Source organism: Trachypithecus francoisi, unplaced genomic scaffold (assembly GCF_009764315.1).
Source record: "Trachypithecus francoisi isolate TF-2019V2 unplaced genomic scaffold, Tfra_2.0 Lachesis_group12, whole genome shotgun sequence".
NCBI lineage: Eukaryota > Metazoa > Chordata > Mammalia > Primates > Cercopithecidae > Trachypithecus > Trachypithecus francoisi.
The window spans coordinates 97,598,149-97,619,970 of record NW_022681457.1 but is presented as its reverse complement, the minus strand read 5'-3'; the positions used below and the strand labels follow the sequence as shown (position 1 = coordinate 97,619,970).

General features: G+C 46.4%; 1 protein-coding gene and 1 long non-coding RNA gene across 3 annotated transcripts in view; one reads left to right on the top strand and one right to left on the bottom strand.

The window, feature by feature from the left end:
* Positions 1–10,662: 10,662 nt before the first annotated feature.
* On the bottom strand, positions 10,663–15,062 carry LOC117093919. The gene is made up of 3 exons (XR_004441297.1): positions 14,973–15,062; positions 14,135–14,295; positions 10,663–10,795 (listed from the first exon to the last, which is right to left on the bottom strand). It is a non-coding gene; the product is annotated as an uncharacterized LOC117093919 (long non-coding RNA).
* Positions 15,063–15,225: 163 nt separating this feature from the next.
* Positions 15,226–21,822, top strand: part of WDTC1 (WD and tetratricopeptide repeats 1) — an 80,580-nt gene continuing 73,983 nt past the window's right edge. For both annotated transcript variants that reach the window (XM_033227604.1, XM_033227603.1), the window contains exon 1: positions 15,226–15,660. The gene's annotated coding sequence lies outside the window, so the exon portion shown is untranslated. The remainder of the gene's footprint in view (positions 15,661–21,822) is intronic.

Below are 21,822 nucleotides of genomic sequence, written 5' to 3'. Positions count from 1 at the left end.
TCTTCTCCTCCTTTGTGGTATACCTTTTTATTTTAGCAATATGTAAGGTTGCCCATCCTTCCCCATCTGGTCGGGTGTGGTGGCTAATACCTTAATCCCAGCATTTTGGGAGGCTGAGGTGGGTGGATCACCTGAGGTCAAGAGTTTGAGACCAGCCTGGCCAACATGGTGAAATCCCATCTCTACTAAACAAACAAACAAGCAAGCAAAAAACTACACAAAAATTAGCCGGCTGTGGTGGTGGGCACCTGTAATCCTAGCTACTCGGGAAGCTGAGGCAGGAGAATTGCTTGAACCCAGGAGGCAGAGGTTTCAGTGAGCCGAGATCGCACCACTGCACTCCAGCCTGGGCAATAGAGGGAGACTCCATCTCAAAAAAATTTAAAAAAAAAAGAAAGAAATGCAATCTAAAAGCGTATTTTGCCAAAAAGCAAAAACCACCATATATTTCTTTCTTTTTTTTTTTTTTTTCAGACAGAGTTTCACTCATGTCTCCCAGGCTGGAGTGCAGTGACATAATCTCGGTTCACTGCAACCTCTGCCTCCCGGGTTCAAGTGATTCTCCTGCCTCAGCCTCCCGAGTAGCTGGGATTACAGGCCCATGACACCACGCCCGGCTAATTTTTGTATTTTCAGTAGAGACGGGGTTTCGCCATGTTGGCCAGGTTGGTCTGGAACTCCTGACCTCAGGTGATCCGCCTGCCTGGGCCTCCCAAAGTGCTAGGATTACAGGCGTGAGCCACCACTCCCACCCCACTGTATATTTCTTAATTAATAGAATTATCTATTTGTTTTTGTTTTTGCTTTTTGAGACAAGTTCTGGCTCTACAGCCCAGGCCGGAGTGAGGGGCACAATCTTGGCTCACTGCCATCCTAGGCTCAAGCCATCCTCCCACCTCAGTCTCCTGAGTAGCTAGAACTATAGGCATGCACCATTACGCCTGGCTAATTTTTGTATTTTTTGTAGAGAGGGGGTTTTGCCACGTTGCCTAGGCTGGTCTGGAACTCATGAGCTCAAGAAATCCACCTGCCTTGGCCTCCCAAAGTGCTGGGATTATAGCTGTGAGCCACCACGAGAATTTATTTTTTAGAGTTGTTCTATTATTTATTTATTTATTTATTTATTTATTTATTTATTTGTGTGTGTGTGTGTGTGTGTTTCTTTTTTCTTGTTCTTGTTTTTTTCTTTTTTCTTTTTTTGAGATCAACCCTCATTCTGTTGCCCAAGCTGGAGTGCAGTAGTGTGATCTTAGCTCACTGCAACCTCCACCTCCCGGGTTCAAGCAATTCTTGTGCCTCAGCCTCCTGAGTAGCTGGAACTACAGGTGCGAACCACCACACTTGGCTAATTTTTGTATTTTTAGTAGAGACGGGCTTTCGCCATGTTGGCCAGGCTGGTCTCGAACTCCTGACATCTGGGGATCTGCCTGCCTCGGCCTCCCAAAGTGCTGGGATTACAGGCGTGAGCCACTGCTCCCAGCCGTGTTTCCTTTTTCTAGAGAAGTTTTAGATTTACAGGAAACTGGCCAGGCGCAGTGGCTCACGCCTGTAATCCCAGACTTTGGGAGGCCGAGGCAGGCGGATCACCTGAGGTCAGGAGTTTGAGAGCCTGGCCAACATGGCAAAAGCCCATCTCTACTAAAGATACAAAACAAAAAAAATTAGCTGGGCATGGTGGCAGGCACCTGTAATCCCAGCTACTCAGGAGGCTGTGGCAGGAGAATTGCTTGAACCCAGCAGGCAGAGGCTGCAGTGAGCTGAGATTGTGTCATTGCACTCCAGTTTGGGTGACAGAGCGAGACTCGGTCCAAAAAGATTTACAGGAAACTGAGCAGATAGTAGAGTTCCCATATACCTCCTTTCCACTCCCTCCCTCACAGTTTCCCCTATTATTAATATTACATTCATGTGGTACATTTGCACCACACTGATTAAACCAACATGGATATGTTATCATTAATCATAATTTGAATATATTATTATTATTAAAGTCCATCGTTTACATTAAGCTTCACTGTGTCATATAGCAATATAGGTTTTGAAAAAAATACATAATGTTACATATCCACCATTATAGCATCACATAATATAGTTTCACTGCCCTAAAAATCCTCTTTTTATCCCTCCCCTTCTCTTCCCTTAAACATCTGGCAGCCACTGATCTTTTCACTGTCTCTACAGTTTTGCTTTTTCCAGAAAGTCATGTATTTACAACCATACAATAGGAAGACTTTACAGACTAGCTTCTTTCAGAAAGCAATATGCATTTAAGTTTCCTCCATATCTTTTTGTGGCTTGATAGCTCATTTATCACTGAATAACATTCTGTCGTATGAATGTACCACAGTTTGTTTATCCATTCACTTTTTGAAAGACATCTTGGCTGCTTTCAGGTTGGGGCAATTATTAATAAAGCTAGATAAATGTTCATGTGCAGATTTTTATGTGGACATAAGTCTATTTGGTTCATTAGGGTATTTATTAAAGTAAATAAACTACTATTTACCCTAGTAAATACTCCTAGGTATTTACCTATGAGTGCGATTGCAGGATGGTGGGGTAAGACTATTTTTAGCTTTGTAAGAAACTGCCGAACTATCTTCCAAAGTGGCTGTACCTTTGTGCATTTCCACCAGCAATGAATGAGAGTTCTTGTTGCGTCATAGCCTTGCCAGCATTTGTTGTTGTTAGTTTTTTGGATTTCAGCCATTCCGATAGGTGTGTAATGGTATCTCATTTTAAGTTATAATTCCCTAATGATATATGTGGTTTGGCATCTTTCTATATGCTTATTTGCCACTTGTATATTTTCTTTTGTGAAGTGTCTGTTTCAACCTTTTGCCCATTTTTAAATTGGGTTATTTTCTTATTGTTGAGGTTTTTTGGTGTTTTGCTTTTAGTTTTTTGAGACTGGGTCTTGCTTTGTCGCCCAGGGTGGAATGCAGTGGCATGATCATAGCTTACTGCAATCTTATACTCCTGGGGTTAAGTCATCCATCTCAGGCTTCTGGATAGTTGATGTAGCTTGGACTACAGGCATGTGCCACCATGCCTGGCTAATTTTTTTTCAATTTTTAGATTTTTTTTGGAGACATGATCTTTCTCTGTTGACCAGACTGGTCGTGAACTCCTGGCCTTAAGCAATCCTCCCACCTTTGCCTCCCAAAATGCTGGAATTACAGGCATGAACCACCATTCCCGGTCTTATTGTTGAGTTTTAAGAGTACTTTGTCTTTGCAAATGTTTTTTCCCAGTTGTGGTTTGTCTTTACATTCTCCTAACAACATCTTTTATAGAGCAGGTAGCAATTTATCCTTTCATGGATCTAAAAATTCATCAAACTCAAGGTCACCCACATTTTCTCCTATGTGATCTTGAAGAAGTTTATGTTTTTGCATTTTGCATTTAGGTTTATGATCCACTTTGAGTTAATTTTTGTGGAAGTTGTTTTCTTTGTTTTGAGATAGAGCCTCGCTCTGTTTCCCAGGCTGGAGTGCAGTGTGCGATCTCCGCTCACTGTAACCTCCGCCTCCCGGATTCAAGGGGTTATCCTGCCTCAGCCCCCGAGTAGCTAGTACTACAGGCACACGCCACCAAGCCCAGCTAATTTTTGAATTTTCAGTAGAGACAGGGTTTTGTCATGTTGGTCAGGCTGGTCTCAAACTCCTGACCTCAAGTGCTTCGCCTGCCTTGGCCTCTCAAAGTGTTGGGATTACTGGCGTGAGCCACCACGCCTGGCTGGTTTTTGTCAAAGTTATAAAGTTAGTGTCTGGATGTCCTAGTCTCTTTGGGCTGCTATAATATAGACTGGATAGCTCATAAGCAACAGAAGTTTATTTTTTGCAGTTCTTGAGGCTGGGAAGTCCAAGATCAAGGCATTAACAAATTTGAAGTCTGGTGAAGGCCCACTTCCTGGTACATGTACTATCTTTTTGCTGTGTCCTCACATGGCAGTAGGGAGCAAAGGAGCTCTCTGGCGTCTCTTTCATAAGAGCATTAATTCATGCGGGCTTTACTCTCATGACCTAATCACCTCTCAAATGCCCCGCCTCCTAATACCATCACTTTGGGGGTTAGGATTTCAACATACTAACTTTGGGGGAACACAAATGTTCAAATCATAGTGTTCGATTCATTTTTTACATGTGGATATCCAGTTGTTCTAGCATCACTTCTTTTTTTTTTTTTTGAATGGGGTCTTGCTCTGTTGCCCAGGCTGGAATGCAGTGGTGTGATCTCTGCTTGCTGCAATCTTCGCCTCCTGAGTTCAAGCGATTCTCCTGCCTCAGCCTCCAGAGTAGCTGGGACTACAGGTGCCTGCCACCACACCTGGCTAATTTATATTTTTAGTAGAGATGGGGTTTCACCACATTGGCCAGGCTGGTCTTGAACTCCTGACCTTGTGATCTGCCCATCTCGGCCTCCCAAAGTGCTGGGATTACAGGCGTGAGCCACCATGCCCAGGTTCTAGCATCATTTCTTTTTCTTTTTTTTTAGTAGAGACAGGGTTTCACCATGTTGGTCAGGCTGGTCTCGAGAACTCCTGACCTCGTGATCCACCCACCTCAGCCTCCAAAAGTGCTGGGATTACAAGCATGAGCCACCGCACCCAGCTGCATCATTTCTTAAGAAAACTGCCTATGGCCGGGCATGGTGGCTCATGCCTGCAATCCCAGCACTTTGGGAATCTGAGGTGGGCAGATTGTTTGGGCCCAGGAGTTGGAGACCAACCTGGGTAACATGGCAAAACCCCACCTCTACCAAAAATTACAAAAATTAGCCAGGTGTCGTGGCGCACCCCTACAGTCCCAACTACTTGTGAGGAGGATCATCTGAGCCTGGGAAGTTGAGGCTGCAGTTAGCCATGATCGTGCCACTGCACTCCAGCCTGGGTAACAGAGTGAGACTCTGTCTCAAAAAAAAAAAAAAATTATCCTTTCTCCATTGAATTACCTTTGTGTGGGTCTATTTCTGAGTTCTATATTCTGTTCCATTAATCTATTTATCTATTCTTTCACCTATACCACACTCTCTTGATTATTGTAGCTTTTTTTTTTCTTTTTTTGAGACAGAGTCTCATTCTGTCACCCAGGCTGAAGTATAGTGACATGATCTCAGCTCACTGCAATCTCCGCCTCCTGGGTTCAAGCGATTCTCCCGCCTCAGCCTCCCAAGTAGCTGGGATTACGGGTGTGTGCTACCACACCCAGCTAATTTTTGTATTTTTAGTAGAGACAGGGTTTCGCCTTGTTGGCCAGGCTGATCTCCAACTCTTGATCTTAGGTGATCTGCCCACCTCGGTCTCCCAAAGTGATGGGATTATAGGCGTGAACCACCACACCCGGCTGATTATTGTAGCTTTATAGTAATCTGGAAGTTGGGTGGTGTCAGTTTTAAAATTTGAATTTCATTATTTCAATGTGTTCTACAAGCATACTGTGAATTTCTATTTATAACTCGTCAAGTAGGTGGTGACATATGGTATACCCTATTTACAAGATATAAAAAGGTTAAATAACCTGCTCATCTAACAGGTTAACAGTCTTGGTTTTTCAGTGCCTTGATGCACTAACCTGTTCCCTAAGAGAGGAACCATGCTCTGTCTGTATTGTCAAGCAAGGTTAACAACTATTCCCCACTGTACATTAAAACACTGGAATTCTGTTGTTTCGGTTCGTTTGTTTATTTTTGAGATGGTTTGTTGTTCTGTCATCCAGGCTGGAGTGCAGTGGTGCAACCTCAGCTCACTACAACCTCCATCTCCTGAGTTCAAGCGATTCTCCTGCTATTAGTCTCTCAGGTAGGTGGGACCAGAAGTGTGTGCCACCAAACCCAGCTAATTTTTAAATTTTTAGTAGAGATGAGGTTTCACCATGTTGGCCAGGCTGTTCTCAAACTCCTGACCTCAAGTGATCTCCCTTCCTCAGCCTCCCAAAGTGCTGGGATTACAGGCGTGAGCCACCACGTCTGGCCCCTGGAATTCTATTTGATATGTCCTTTCTGAGTTTGACTAGCAGAAGTTATACCCCTGATTCATTTTGTTTTGTTTTGTTTTGTTTTGTTTGGGTTTTTGCTATGTTGCCCAGACTGGTCTCGAACTCCTGGGCTCAAGCAATCCTCCTGCCTCAGCCTCCCAAAGTGTTGGGATTACAGGTGTGGGCCACTGTACCTGACCTATCCCCTCTGATTTTGACCGACACAGTTGAGAGTGTGTCCATATGGAACTAGGTTAGAGCCATGGATTTGAGTTCTACCCAAAATCATCACCTTGAAATATTCTGTGGCAGATATTCCTGGTTGGCTAGCTCAAATCCATGCCTCAATTTCTTTTCCTTTGCCTTCTCTTGCCATATAGAGGCTAGAAATACTAAATAATTGCTTTCCAGACTTTTCCAGATCTACCTCGTAGATAGAGGTCATCACAAGACATAGCCCTGGCAAGTGAGATATAAATAGAAATCTGTTGGAATCTTCTAAAAAGCTTTTGCTTTTTTGATAAAAAGCAGCTAGTGCCTCTCCCTTTCTCTTGTTCGTTTTGCCTTGAACACAGTTGAGATGCTTGGTGCTACAGCAGCCATTCTGTAACTATAGTGAAAAACTAAAACTTAGGATTCTGGAACAGAAAAAAGATATAAATAAATTATGTTGAATGGCTGAACTAATTACAATAATCACTTCGGGACTTCCTGTGTGAGAAAACTCAACCTCATATGTTTAAGCCACTGCTAGTCAGATTGCATGTTATTTGCAACTGAAAACAGTCTCAACGGATCTAACTATTCTAGTGGGGCCATCATTGCATAAACATCTTTGGAATGACTCCTGGAAATGCCACAGGATTTCTTGACATAGTCTCATGAATGTTTTCACTGGTGGCAATCTTTGCCTTTGTTGGCTGGATTGGAAGGAAATGGAGACATTTAGCTTAGGAAACAGAAGGCTTAGTGGGGACATGAGAGTTTCGTTGCCTGAAGTTATTTTTTATTTTAGAAACAAGGTCTCACTTTGTCACCTAGGCTGGGGTGCAGTGGCATGATCATAGCTCACTGTAACCTTGAACTCCTGGGTTCAAGGCATCCTCCTACATAGCTAGGACTACAGGCACATGCCACCATGCCTGGTTAATCTTTTAAAAAAGTATTTTCCGAGACAAGGTCTCTCTGTGTTGCCCAGATTGGTCTCAAACTCCTGGCCTCAAACTATCTTTCTGTCTAGGCCTCCCAAGTAGCTGGGATTACAGGTGTGAGCCACAATACACTGAAGGCTTTTTTTTTTTTTTTTTTTTTGGAGAGACAGGCTCTCGCTGTGTTGCCCAGGCTGGCCTCAGACTCCTGGGATCAAGCAATCCTCCTGCCTTAGCCTCCAAAAGTGCTAGAATTACAGGAATGAGCCACTGCACCCAGCCCTTGAAGCTTTATTAAGGGCAAAAGGGATCATCATGATTACCACTCCTGCTAATCCCCCCAAATTGTCCCAGACCTTTACAGTTTACACAAATATCACCTCATTTAATATACAAAACCTATGTTGCCACAGATAACAGAGTTGGGACAAATAAGTGGAAGTTAGAACTTTATCATTAAAAAGAACTGCTTAATGATCAGAATAGTTCCAACAAGAAAACATGCTGCTGACGGGGTGAAGTGGCTTAATCTTTAATCCCAGCACTTTGGGAGGCTGAGTCAGAAGGATTGCTTGAGGCCAGGAATTCAAGACCACCCTGGGCAAAAAAGTGAGATCCTATATCTACAAAAAACATAAAATTTAATAAATGAAAATTTAAAAACATGTCACCTGTGAAACAGAAAACTTGTTTTCCTTGGAAAGGTTGAGCAGAGAAGTGAAGGTACAGAGAAAGGAAGCTAATTAGGGCCCACTCAAATCTAAGATTCAGACTCAAGTCTGGGGAGTAAGACTGGCTAGTTTTTTTTCTTTTTCTTTTTCTTTTTTTTGAGACAGAGTCTCACACTGTGGCTCAGGCTGGAGTGCAGTGCGCAAACTCTGCTCACTGCAACCTCCTCCTCCCGGGTTCAAGTGATTCTCCTGCCTCAGCCTCCTGAGCAGCTGGGATTACAGGCATGCACCACCATGTCCAGCTAATTTCTTGTATTTTTAGTAGAGACGGGGTTTCACTATGTTGGCCAGGGTGGTCTTGAACTCCTGACCTTGTGATCTGCCCACTTTGGCCTCCCAAAGTGCTGGGATTACAGGCATGAGCCACTGCGTTGGGCCTGGATTTAGGGCTAATTCTTTCTTACCCTAGCTAAGTAAGGTTTTAGAGGAGGAACAGAGATGGAGTAGGAGAGTGATTCCAAGTGGAAGGCACAGCTGGAACACAGGTACAGTATATGCCCAAGAGAAGTTTGGAAACTCAATGATTTGGACTAGAGTGTAGAGTTTGGGCTCTTGGTGATTTGTGACTTTAAGCAAGTTACTGAATTGTTCTAGGCCACAGTTTTCTCCTTGGTTAAATGAAGGAACTGACTGAAATCAGTGGATCTCTATCTTTTCTCATGGTGACTTAGATTGTACTCCCGAGACTCTTTGCAACCAGAAGTCCTAAATGAAATAAAAGGAGGTAATGCTTCTTTGTTGTTACTGTGTTTTGTTTTGTTTTGTTTTGTTTTGTTTTGAGACAGTTTTGCTCTGTCATCCAGGCTGGAGTGCAGTGGCACAGATATCGGCTCACTGCAGCCTCCACCTCCCAGGTCCAAGCAATTCTCCTGCCTCAGCCTCCCGTGTAGCTGGGATTACAGGTGCACGCCACCATGCCCCACTAATTTTTGTATTTTTAGTAGAGACAGGGGTTTCGCCATGTTGGCCAGGTTGATCTCAAACTCCCGGCCTCAAGTGATCCTCCTGCCTTGGCCTCCTAAAGTGCTGGGATTACAGACGTGAGCCACTGCGCCCAGCCTGTTGTCTTTGTCTAAACAATGAAATTCTTGTATGAGGCTGGGCATGGTGGCTGGCATCTGTAATCCCAGCACTTTGGGAGGCTGACGCAGGAGGATTGCTTGAGGTCAGGAGTTTAAGACCAGCTTGGGCAACATAGCAAGATCCCATCTCTAAAAAAAAGAAAGAAAAAATTAGCCAGGAGTGGTGGTGCATGCCTATAGTCTCTGTTATTCAGGAAGCTGAGGTGGGTGGATTCTTGAGTCTAGGAGATTTCGGCTATAGGGAGCTATAAGCCTACCACTGCACTCCAGTCTAGGCCACAGAATGAGACAGTGTCTCAAAAAAAAAAAAAAAAGGATGACATTTTTGTATTTTAATAGTTATCACAGTATAGAGATTATAGACCTTTAACTTTTAGTCAGGCTTAGTGCCTGTCAAGATGGATTTTTTTTCTTCATTTAATTAAAAAAAAATTTGTGGCCGGGTGTGGTGGCTCACGCCTACAATCCCAGCACTTTGGGAGGTCAAGGAGGGAGGATCAGCTGAGGTCAGGAGTTCGAGACCAGCCTGGCCAACATGGTGAAACCCTGTCTCTACTAAAAATACAAAAATTAGCCAGGTATGGTGGCTCGTGCCTGTAGTGCCAGTTACTTGGGAGGCTGAGGCAGGAGAATTGCTTGAACCTGGGAGGCAGAGGTTGCAGTGAGCCGAGATCGCGCCACTGCACTCCAGCCTGGGCAACAAGAGTGAAACTGCCTCCAGAAAAAAAAAGCAAACAAAAAATTGTAATGTTTAATTAGAAACTACTTCAAATATTCAGAAATCTACAGATCATATAACCACCAAGATAATAGTTCTAATCTCTTTTTTTAATCTTTTTTTTCTAATCTCTTTTTTTAAGAGATAAAATGATATAAATACAGCTAAAACCCCATCCTCACCTCTTTTCTGCCCCTTTCTTAGAAGCGAGTACACTTGCTGGTTGACTCAGAGTGTACTGACTATGAGTTAGCCCTGCTCCACAAGCAGCAGTACTGTTTTGGGGGGCTTGGGGGGTTTTTGTGAGACAGGGTCTCACTCCAGTTGCCCTGGCTGGACATGCCCTGCAGTGGCATGATCTGGGCTCACTGCAGCCTCAACCTCCCGGGCTCAGGTGATTCTTCCACCTCAGGCTCCCTAGTAGCTGGGACTACACGTGTGCCACCACACCCGGTTAATTTTTTTTTTTTTTTAGTAGAGATGGGGTTTTGCCATGTTGCCCAGGCTGGTCTCAAACTCGTGGATTCAAGCAATCCACCCCGCCTCAGCCTCCCAAAGTGCTGGGATTACAGGCGTGAGCTACCCAGCCTGGCCAGAAGTAGTACTGTTAAAAAAAAAAAAGAAAAAAGAAGCACTCTCCCAAAATTGCTGTCTTTCCCATTTAACTTTTTGTACTTTTCTACATATATATCTATAAATATATGACATTTTTGTGTTAAATTTTACATAAGTGCCATACTGAATGTATTATCTTTAAACTTCCTTCCTTCACTCATTATGTTTTTAAGATTTATCTATCTCAATTGCATGTAAATCATTTAATTGGTTGTATGGTACTCCATGGTATGACCAACCCACAATTCATCCATTGATTCCCCTTACAGAAAGACAGGCTGTTTCCACATTTTTGCTATGATAATACAGTTGGAAGGAGTATTCTTGCCAATGTCTCCTCGTGCACACATGCAATAGTTCCCCTAAGGTATCAGAAGTAGAATTGCTGGGTTGTCAAATATAAGCATCTTTAATTGTAGGTTGAACATGCCCACTTTTGCCTAGGAATCCAATTAGGAGATGAAAATGATGGTATCAGTGACTGCCTCTGCAGAGCTGGTGATCAGTTGAGGCATCATCTCATGCTCTTAGGAGAGAAAAAACAGCAACATTCACTGCCATAGCTTTGTTTGAATACTCCTTGTTTGTTTCCAAAAGCCAAATAAAAAAATATTGGAAATGGTCATTTAATTAAATATCTACCTAATACAATAATTGCTTCTAGAGTATCTTGGACACGTGTATATAGCCTGTACTTGAATACTACCAGAAACAAACAACTTACAACCTCTCAAAGTAGTCTAGCTCTGTTGGTTAGAAAATTATTTTAGGCCGGGCATGGTGGCTCACACCTGTAATCCCAGCACTTTGTGAGGCTGAGGTGAGCAGATCACGAGGTCAGGAGTTCGAGATCAGCCTGGCCAACATGGTGAAACCCTGTCTCCACTAAAAATAATTAGCTGGGCAAGGTGGTGTGCACCTGTAATCCCAGCTACTCAGGAGGCTGAGGCAGGAGAATCGCTTGAACCTGGGAGGCAGAGGTTGTGGTGAGCCAAGATCTCACCACTGCATTCCCACCTGGGTTGCAAAGTAAGACTCTGTCTGAAAAAAAAAAAAAAGAAGAAAATTATTTCATAATCTGAAAACACCTACGGCTGGGAAATGTGTATCTGATTTTGAACTTAACCATCTTCTTTTTCTTTCTTCTCTTTCTTTTTCTTTTTTTCTTTTCTGGACAGGGTCTTGTTCTGTGTACCAGGCTGGAGTGCAGTGGTGCCATCCTGGCTCACTGCAATCTCTGCTTCCCAGGCTTAAGCGATTCTCCTATCTCAGTCTCTCCAGTAGCTGGGACTACAGGCCCACACCACCACAACTGGCTAATTATTATTATTATTTTGTATTTTTAATAGAGATGGTGTTTGGCCATGTTGGCCAGGGTGGTCTCAAACTCCTGACCTTAAGTGATCCTCCTACTTCGGCCTTCCAAAGTGATAGGACTACAGCCATGAGCTACACCCGGCCCAGCCACCATGCCCACCCTAATTTTTTTTTTTTTTTAAGATGAAGTCTTGCTCTATTGCCCAGGCTGGAGTGTAGTGGCATGATCTTGGCTCACCACAACCTCTGCCTCCCCAGTTCAAGCAATTCTCCTGCCTCAGCCTCCCAAGTAGCTGGGACTACAGGCAAATGCCACTATGCCCAGCTAATTTTTTTATTTTTAGTAGAGACGGGTTTCACTATGTTGGCCAGGCTGGTCTCGAACTCCTGATCTGGTGATCTGCCTGCTTCGGCCTCCCAAAGTGCTGGGATTACAGGTGTGAGCCACCGCACCTGGCCAATGTTTGTATTTTTTGTAGAGACAGGGTTTTGCCGTATTGCCCAGGCTGGTCTGGAACCAAAAGGTTGGGATTACAGGCATGAGCCTCCATGCCTGGCTGAGTCTCTGTTTCTTCTAGGTACATTGGGAGTAAGAATTATACCTAACTCACAACATGGTTGGAAGAATCAAATGAGTTAGTGGGTGTTAATGTATATATATGTGTGTGTGTGTACGCATATGTATAGATTATGTATAAGTCTCTGCTATATGGAGAGAGAGGAAGAAAGAAACTCAAGGAAGCGTAAGAGTACGAGTGAGTACCTACTAGAAAATAATAAATAGTAACTGCAGTTGTTAATAGTCTTCTTCCTAGTGGACCGAGGTGGCTCATGCCTGTAATCCCAGCACTTTGGGAGGCCAAGGCAGGTGGATCACCTGAGGTCAGAAGTTCGAGACCAGCCTGACCAATTATGGTGAAACCCCATCTCTACTAAAAATACAAAAATTAGCTGGGCATTGTGGTGTGCGCCTGTAGTCCCAGGTACTCAGGAGGTTGAGACAGGAGAATCGCTTGAACCCAGGAGGAGGAGGTTGCAGTGAGCCAAGATTGCACCATTGTACTCCAACCTGGGCGACAGAGCAAGCCCATCTCAAAAAAAATAGTCTTCTTCCTGTCATCAGTCTCTACCAACAAAAGTTCATTCTGACAACAAATGTTTACTGAGTTTCTGCTATGTGCCATAGACTGTGCTAGGCGTCACAGAAACATCACCCACTCTTCTCTGTCGGTATATCTAAGATCCTCTGTGACCTTGCCAGCATTAAATAAGAGTTTAAAATGGGGGTTCTCTGCCACAAAAAACAGGATGCTAAAACGATTTAAAAATGGGGGTTCTGGATTTGAATAGTCTAGGCTTTAATCCCAACCGTACCACTTCCTAGCTATGTGATTGTGGGAGTGTTTCTTTCTTTTTTTTTTCTTTTCTTTTCTTTCTTTTTTTTTTTTTTTTTTTTGAGACAGAGTCTCGCTCTGTTGCCTAGGCTGGAGTGCAGTGGCGCGATCTCGGCTCACTGCAACCTTCGCCTCTCGGGTTCAAGCTATTCTCCTGCCTCAGACTCCTGAGTAGCTGGGATTACAGGTGCACGCCACCACGCCCGGCTAATTTTTGTATTTTTAGTAGAGATGGGGTTTCACCATGCTGGCCAGGCTGGTCTTGAACTCCCAACCTCAGGCCATCCGCCCACCTTTGGCCTCCCAAAGTGCTGGGATTACAGGTGTGAGCCACTGGTCCTGGCCGGGAGTGTGGGAGTGCTTCTTTTCTCTTTTTTTTTTTTTTTTTGAGATGGAGTCTCGCTCTGTCACCCAGGCTGGAGTGCAGTGGCGTGATCACAGCTCACTGCAAGCTCCACCTCCCGGGTTTACGCCATTCTCCTGCCTCAACCTCCCGAGTAGCTGGGACTACAGGCGCCCGCCACCACGCCTGGCTAGTTTTTGTATTTTTAGTAGAGACGGGGTTTCACCGTGTTAGCCAGGATGGTCTCAATCTTCTGACCTCGTGATCTGCCGGCCTCGGCCTCCCAAAGTGCTGGGATTACAGGCGTGAGCCACTGCGCCCAGTCTGGGAGTGTTTCTTAATCCACTAGTAAGCACTTATCTCCCATGGTAAGTATTCAATAAATGTTAGCTATTATTCAGTTTAATTAACCCAGTGACCCTAACCAAGGTTGCAGCCTGAACCTGGGGAGCTACAGATAGATGATCTCAAAGCTTTCTTCTAGTTCCAAAGTCTATGATTTTTTTTATATTCAGTGGAACAGCTGTGGGGGAGAGGTCAGGGGGAATGACCCACAGCATTTTTTAGGAGAAAGGCATAAAAGACTTTGTGAGCTGATGTCACAAGGGTAGGTTGTTACTCCTCTAAATGGGGAGAAATCTCCCTTGGGGAGAAATCACCAGCAACTAGAATACTACCTTTGTCTCTGGGAGTATTCAGGTATTCACAGAAAAATTCGTACTCATAATGTGAGCAGAACTGGAAAAAAGAAACAAGCTATATACGGAGTGATAAACACTATAAATGCCAAATACATATATTCAGTCCTTACTGAGAGCGGGTGCTGTCTGGTTTTCACAGGAAAGACAGGCAGTGTTCAGAGGCTCAGACTCTGGAGTCAGGCAGATCTGGGTCTAATTCCCAATTTGCCAACTTATCAGGACCCCGGGGGCAAGTTGCTTTTAGCCTTTCTGCTTCAACTTCTTTCCTTTTCTGCAAAACACAGACAGCGATAGTACCTAGCTAAGGGACTGTACCCAATCCAGTGTAAATAAAAGTGAATTATTGTATCTGACAAATGGCACCCTATGGGTGAGTGACAAGTTTCCCTTGTTAGAAGGTGATGACACTTGTCTTCCCTTTCTGACTTGAAGTTTCATGGGTGGGGCCTGGTCTCCGCCTTAAGAAGATAGGCTTAGTACCACCCTTGTCAACTTGGGAGCTTCCTTAATAAAGAGGAGGGTGTCTCCTCCATCAGCCCTGGGACTCCACAAGGCTGGAACTGCGTCTCTTCCTCAGAGATGGGAGCAGCGGTGACTCGGCGAGGGTCAGATGGACCTAGTCGCTCCCATCACCCCGAGGGCACCCAGAGTGTGTGTGGCTGACTCCTCTCCAGGTTATTCAGCGTAAGGCCGATTCTCTTTCATCCTCTTCCTTAAGACCCAGGAGACGCGAGTGAGGACTGTGCCACTTCAGCAGTCCCCCAGAGCAGGAAGGAGTGGGCTGAGGCTCGGTTCTGGAGAGCCCTCGGGGCCCTAGCCTGAGAGGTCTCACAATTCGGGGGCTCAGAGTAAGTCTTAATGAGCTCTTAAGGGGCTGTGCGGGGGCCTGGGGGCCAATGGGCGAGCGTGTGAGCGGGTGTCCCAGAAGCAGTGTGAGGACTGTTTTACCCGGTGGTGGGGTGGGAGGTGCGTCCGGGTAACTAATGGCAACCGGGCGGGGTGAGCCCGCTCGGCAGGAACTCCTCGACGGCGAAAAACTACGACTCCCAGGGGCCCCGGGGCTTAGCCCAGCTTTCCCGCCCGCCCACTGGCTGCCGGTCCCGCGAGCGGCGAAGCCCATTGGCCATGGCGGTGCGGGGCTCCCCCACTAGCAGGTTAGTGGGCGCCGCCGGCAGCAGACGTTGACCGGGCGCGGGGGGGTAAGTGGGGGGGCCCGGCTAGCCATTCTGGAAGCTGCCGGGCGCAGCCTGCGTAGCGTACCCGCCGGCTGCGAGGCGCGAGGCGGAGGCGGAGACTGCGTGGCGCAGGCGCGTTACTGGGCTTCTCTTGGGTCCCCAGACAGCTGGAGGAGATAAACAGAGGAGGAGGAGGGAGGGGAGTGCGTGTGTGAGAGCGCGCGAGGGAGTGTGAGTGTGTGTGAGCGCGGGTGTGAGGCGGTGCGCAGGGGCGGGCGGAGGCGCTGTCCGGCCCCGGCCAGGCGCCGGGCGGGGAGCATGGGAAGGGGCTAGAGCTGCTTGAGCCCCCCAGCCCCCTCCCCGGGATCCTCGCCCCACCTCCCGGGAGAGGGGCCGCCCCCCCGGACGGATATGGGCTCCTGAAGTTGCGCCGCTGCCGGTCGGGGAAAGAGACCTGACAGGTACGGGTCGCCGCCGCCCCCTGCCCTCCGCGGGCGCCGAGGCTGGGACCGGCTCCCGCAGCTCCGGCGCACTGGCTGCCCGCTCTGGGCCGGCTCCAGCCCTACCGGCCTGGGGGCCTGAGCCCGCCCGTCTCGGGGCCCCGGGTGTCCCGAGAGGGGCCAGGCCTCGCCGGGGCGGAGGGCAGAGTGGTCCGGGGGAGGGGTGGGGGCTGAGGGTTTGGTCGGGACGCGGGGGGAGGCTGTGGGAGTCCAGGGAGGCTCTGCGGAGGGAGAGGTGGAAGTCGTTCCATCACGGGACTTTTTTGCGGAGTTTTTGTTTGACATCTGATCTGGCTCCGGAGTCAGGAAGAAGGGGCAGGTGTAAGTGCCGGGAGGGCAACGCCGACCTGACCTGCTCTTAGTTTTTCGCTCGCTCTCTCTGTTTCTCTCTCTCTCTCACTCACTCACTCACTCAGTGTGTGTGTGTGTGTGTGTGTGTGTGTCCACCGCAGATGCCTTCAGTGGCCCATCCTGGCACCAAACTGAACTCTGCCAAGGTGCTTCCACCAGGCGACTGTAGCACCCCGTATACAAAGGGCCTCTGCTTGGGAATGGGCCATTCAGTACCCACTTCAAAGGGTAAATAGGAAGTGAGGAGATAGAAGAGAGACTGCGAACCAGCAGGATCCACTTCTTGCACTGAAAGCCGCAGTGGGACGGGGCTTGCCAGCCTGGTTGACTTTACTTGGTGCCTTGGCCTCTCTTTCTGCGGGTGTACTCCCAGGGTTTCTAGAGGGAGAGGTACAGGGACCTGTGACTAATGTCTAACAGCCGAATTTGACTGTTTCCCCCAAAGTTCTTTTCTTCTGTGACTTTCTTTAACCTCCTGAAGTACTGGTAGAGCAACGCTATGGTTTTTCTCTCAAGTTGGTGATTTTAGGAGCCTGGTGGGGTGGCTGAAGCTTCCCCATTCATTCCAAGGATGGAGTAGATGATCTGGGTAAAGTGGCAGTGAAGCCTTCCCTTTCTAACAAAGCCTCAAACCGTTTTGAGAAGAAAACTTTTTGAGAGCAGCTTCTGATTCAAAGATATTATGAAATCCCCATCTAGGACACCGGTATGCCCAGTGGTCCCTACTTAACTTTTCTGTGTCTTTTACAGTCGTTGAGTGGCCAGCTTCTGCTCACTGTCCTGAAGGAACTACTTAATGCTATTTCTGTCTTGAGTTCTGGCTTATTCTTGTGATTCTTATATCTGTAGCGGGATTGAATTGAATTTTTGCTGTTGAGTGTAATAGCCAGATCCTCTATAACAGACCAGGGAGTAACCGTGGAGCTCCTTTGGGCCGAGTCTGAGACTTACTGAGATTTCTTCATTGTAGGTTGTTGTATTTCACTGGCAGGTAGGAAATGACCTTTTCTGTCATAGTTTGTGATCATGCTGCTTTAAGTCTGGTGTCCTGCTCTCCTTTCCTTTTTTGACCTATGTGGGAGCACTTCTGTTCTAGTCTTATCTCAATTTGAAGAAACAGTGCTTTTGGATCAACTGTGCAGAATAATTGAGCAGTAGTCCGTATTTCTGCCTGGGACACCACCTCTGAGGGTCACGAGGGAAAGAGAGAACACGTTGTAAAGATTATGATGACGAAGCTAACGATTATTTACCAGTTTCATACAATTGGCAGTTTTTTTTAGCTGGAAGGAGTTCAGTATTGACTCATTGGGCATCTTATGTAGGGTGTTTTTGCACACCTAGACTTTAGGATTTGGAAAGACAACTGAAAATCATGAAGCCCACTGCCAAACATTTGTGGATCTTGAGGAGCCAACTGCTAAGGAAGATCTAGACTATGACTTGTTCTTTAATTATTTTTATTTTTTCTCTCCTTTTTAAAATTTTGTTTATTTTTTGAGATGGAGTCTTGCTCTGTCGCACAGGCTGAAGTGCAGTGGCACGATCTCGCTCACTGCAACCTCTGCCTCCTGGGTTCAAGCAATTCTCTGCCTCAGCCTCCCGAGTAGCTGGGATTGCAGGTGTCTGCCACCATGCCTGGCTAATTTTTGTATTTTTAGTAGACATGGGGTTTCACCATCTTGGCCAGGCTGGTCTTGAACTCCTGACCTCGTGATCCACCCACCTCGGCCTCCCAGAGTGCTGGGATTACAGGTGTGAGCCACTGTGCCTGGCCTCTCCTTATATTTTTATTTTTTCAGATGGAGTCTCACTCTGTTGCCCAGGCTGGTCTCGAACTGCTGAGCTCAAGGGATTCTTGTGCCTCTGCCTCCCTGGTAGCTGGGACTACAGACACGGCCACCATGACCACTCTCTTCTCTCCTTTTAAATTAAGGAATGTTGCTGACATGTGCAGTTCTGAGTCTCAGAGAGGAAGTCAAACAAAACATGTAATCTGGTAATACTTGTGTTTTCTTTGGGTCACTGGTTTAGTTATCTATTCTGTTTCCTTTCTTCTTTCCGCCTCACCTTTCCAGATGCTCCACTGCATCTTTAGGTTGCCATTGCAGATTGCTGGGCCCACAAAACCGTTAGGTTGTACTTTCTTAGCTATCATCTCTTCAAAAGCCAAAGTTCTGGCAATTGCTATTAGAAACCAGTTCCTGGCTGGGCGCAGTGGCTCATGCCTGTAATCCCAGCACTTTGGGAGGCTGAGGTGGGTGGATCATGAGGTCAGGAGATCAAGACCATCCTTGCTAACACAGTGAAACCCCATCTCTACTAAAAATACAAAAAAAAATTAGCTGGCCGTGGTGGCACGCGCCTGTTGTCCCAGCTACTCAGGAGGCTAACGCCGGAGAATTGCTTGAACCCAGGAGGTGGAGGTTGCGGTGAGCTGTGATCATGCCATTGCACTCCAGCCTGGGCAACAAGAGTGAAACTCTGTCTCAAAAAAAAAAGAAAGAAACCAGTTTCTTGGTGTGGTTAATTTACTTTGAGAGGTATTTACCAGTTGGGATATGTCCTAAAAAGTGACTGACATTTTATTCAGGGCCTGGTATATCTTGGGCTCAGTGCTAGCTAGTATTTTTACTTTATCCAGTGTAACCTTCATGACTGTCCTGTGAAGTGAGAATCATTTTCCCTATTATACCTATGAAGAAACAGATTCAGAGAGATTAAGTAATTTACTTAAGGTCACATAGCAAGTAAGAGGAAGGATTGGAATTCAAACCCAGGTCTGTCTGCTCTGTGATACTGAATTGCCTCTGGGACTCTGACACATGAGGAAGAACTGAAAAGACCAAGGCTAAGAGCCTGGGGGAACATGTTACTTCATTCAAATACCTGAAGAATTGTCATGGGGAAAAGAAACTGGATGTTCTCTGTGATTCTAGAAGGCATCTCAGGATTAAATGACATAATTTCCAAGAGACTTTGGTTTAGTAAGAGATAATGTAGCTTTCTAAAAACAAAATGGGCTGCCTTGTTAAGGAGTGAGTTACCCATCATTGCAGATATTCAAGCAGAGAGTTTGCCACATTTTATTGATTGATTGATTGATTGATTGATTTTTTGAAACAGCGTCTCACTTCGTCATCCAGGCTGGAGTGCAGTGGCATGATCTCGGCTCACTGCAACCTCTGCCTCCCAGGTTCAAGCGATTCTCATGCCTCAGCCTCCCGAGTAGCTGGAATTATAGGCATGTACCACCACATCCAGCAAATTTTTGAATTTTTGTAGAGGGTTTCACCATGTTACCCAGACTGGTCTTGAACTCCTGACCTCAGGTGATCCGCCCGCCTCAGCCTCCCAAAGTGCTGGGATTACAGGCGTGAGCCACCGCGCCCAGCCCCGGCTAATTTTTTTGTATTTTTAGTAGAGACAGGGTTTTGCCATGTTGCCCAGGCTGGTCTCAAACTCCTGAGTTCCACCTACCTCGGCCTCCCGAAGTGCTGGAATTACAGGCGTGAGCCACCGCTCCTGGCTTTTTTTTTTTTTTTCTGAGACAGGGTCTCACTCTGTTGCCCGGGTGGGACTGTTACAGTAGTGCAATCTTAGCTCACCGCAACCTCTGCCTCCTGGGCTCAAGTGATCCCCCTGCCTCAGCCTCGAGAGTAGATGGGAATACAGGTGTGTGCCATCACGCCTGGCTAATTTTTTAATTTTTTCATAGAGATGGGGTTTCACTATGTTGCTCAAGCTGGTCTCAAACTCCTAGGCTCAAGCAGTCTGCCTACCTCAGCCTCCCAAAGTCCTGGGATTATAGGTTTGAGCCACCATGCCCAGCCTCCCTGTCTGTTTGATCTGTAAAACTTAACATGGCTTGGCATGGTGGCTCATACCTGTAATCCCAGCACTTTGGGAGGCCTAGGTGGGCAGATTGCTTGAGCCCAGGAGTTTGAGACCAGCCTAAACAACATGGTGAAACCCCATCTCTACAAAAAAATTAAAAAATTAGCCAGGTGTGGTGGCATGTGCTTGTATTCCCATCTACCTGGGAATCTGAGGTGGGGGGATCACTTGAGTGCAGGAGGCAGAGGTTGCAGTGAGCCAAGACTGTGCTACTGAACTCCAGCATGGGAAACAGAGACCCTGTCTCACACACACACAAAAAAAGCCAGGTGCGTGTTGGCTCATGCCTGTAATCCTAGCACTTTGGGAAGCCAAGGTGGGCAGAGCTCAGGAGTTGGAGACCAGCCTGGGCAACATGGCAAAACCTGTCTCTACTGAAAATACAAAAAATTAGCCAGCCGTGGTGGCACAAACCTGTAATCCCAGCTACTTGGGAGGCTGAGTCGTGAGAATTGCTTGAACCTGGGAGGCAGAGGTTGCAGTGAGCCAAGATCGTGTGCACTCCAGCCTAGGGGACAGAGTGAGACTCTGTCTCAAAAAAAAAAAAAAAAAATCAAAACCAAAAAACTAACGTGTATTGAATATTTAATATATACCAGGCACTTGCTAGATACTTTTTCTTTTCTTTTTTTTTTTTAAGACAGAGTTTCGCTCTTGTTGCCCAGGCTAGAGTGCACACAATCTTGGCTCACTGCAACCTCCGCCTCCCAGGTTCAAGCGATTCTCCTGCCTCAGCCTTCTGAGTAGCTGAGATTACAGACACACGCCACCATGCCCAGATAATTTTTGTATTTTTTTTAAGTAGAGATGGGGTTTCACCATATTGGCCAAGCCGGTCTCGAACTCCTGACCTCAGGTGATCCACTCACCTTGGCCCCCCAAAGTCCTGGGGTTACAGGCATGAGCCACCAGGCCCAGCCCTACTTTTTCTGCAGTGTATCTTGTAATCTTCAGAACTCCCCTGGAAGGAAGGTATTACCATTATCCCCACTTTACAAATGAGAAATTGAGACTCTAGAAAGTTAAGGAATATGCTGGAGGTTACACAGCTAGTAGTGTAGGGCTGATATTTGAACCCATGTCTCCTCCTTAGCTGTGTGACCTAGGGTCAATCATGTATCCTCTCAGAGCTATAGTTTCACCTATAAAATGAGACTTATTGTAGTACCTACTTTTTTTTTTTTTTTTTTTTTGAGACGGAGTCTCGCTCTGTCGCCCGGGCTGGAGTGCAGTGGCCGGATCTCAGCTCACTGCAAGCTCCGCCTTCCGGGTTCACGACATTCTCCTGCCTCAGCCTCCCGAGTAGCTGGGACTATAGGCGCCCGCCACGTCGCCCGGCTAGTTTTTTGTATTTTTTAGTAGAGACGGGGTTTCACGGTGTTAGCCAGGATGGTCTCGATCTCCTGACCTCGTGATCCGCCCGTCTCGGCCTCCCAAAGTGCTGGGATTACAGGCTTGAGCCACCGCGCCCGGCCTGTAGTACCTACTTTGTAGTAGGTTTCTGAGAACTAAATGATGAAATACATTGTTTTTACTAGACCTCACTGATTGCCCTCAAGAGACAGGTCTTGGATGTAAAGGGGTACCACTTATTCGGCTTCTTCTGGGTAAATTCAGGTCTGTAAGTAACCCTGAGAGTTCTGGGGCCCATGTGCTATTAAGTAATAGCTGCTGACTCCTTGAAGGCCTTTTTAGCATTGATGACTAATACCTTAAAAACTTTAAGCCTGGGCTGGGCATGGTGGCTCACACCTGTAATCCAGAACTTTGGGAGGCTGAGGTGAGCGGATCCCAAGGTCAGGAGTTTGAGACCAGTCTGGCCAAGATGGTGAAACCCGGTCTCTACTAAAAATACAAAAATTAGCCTGGCGTGGT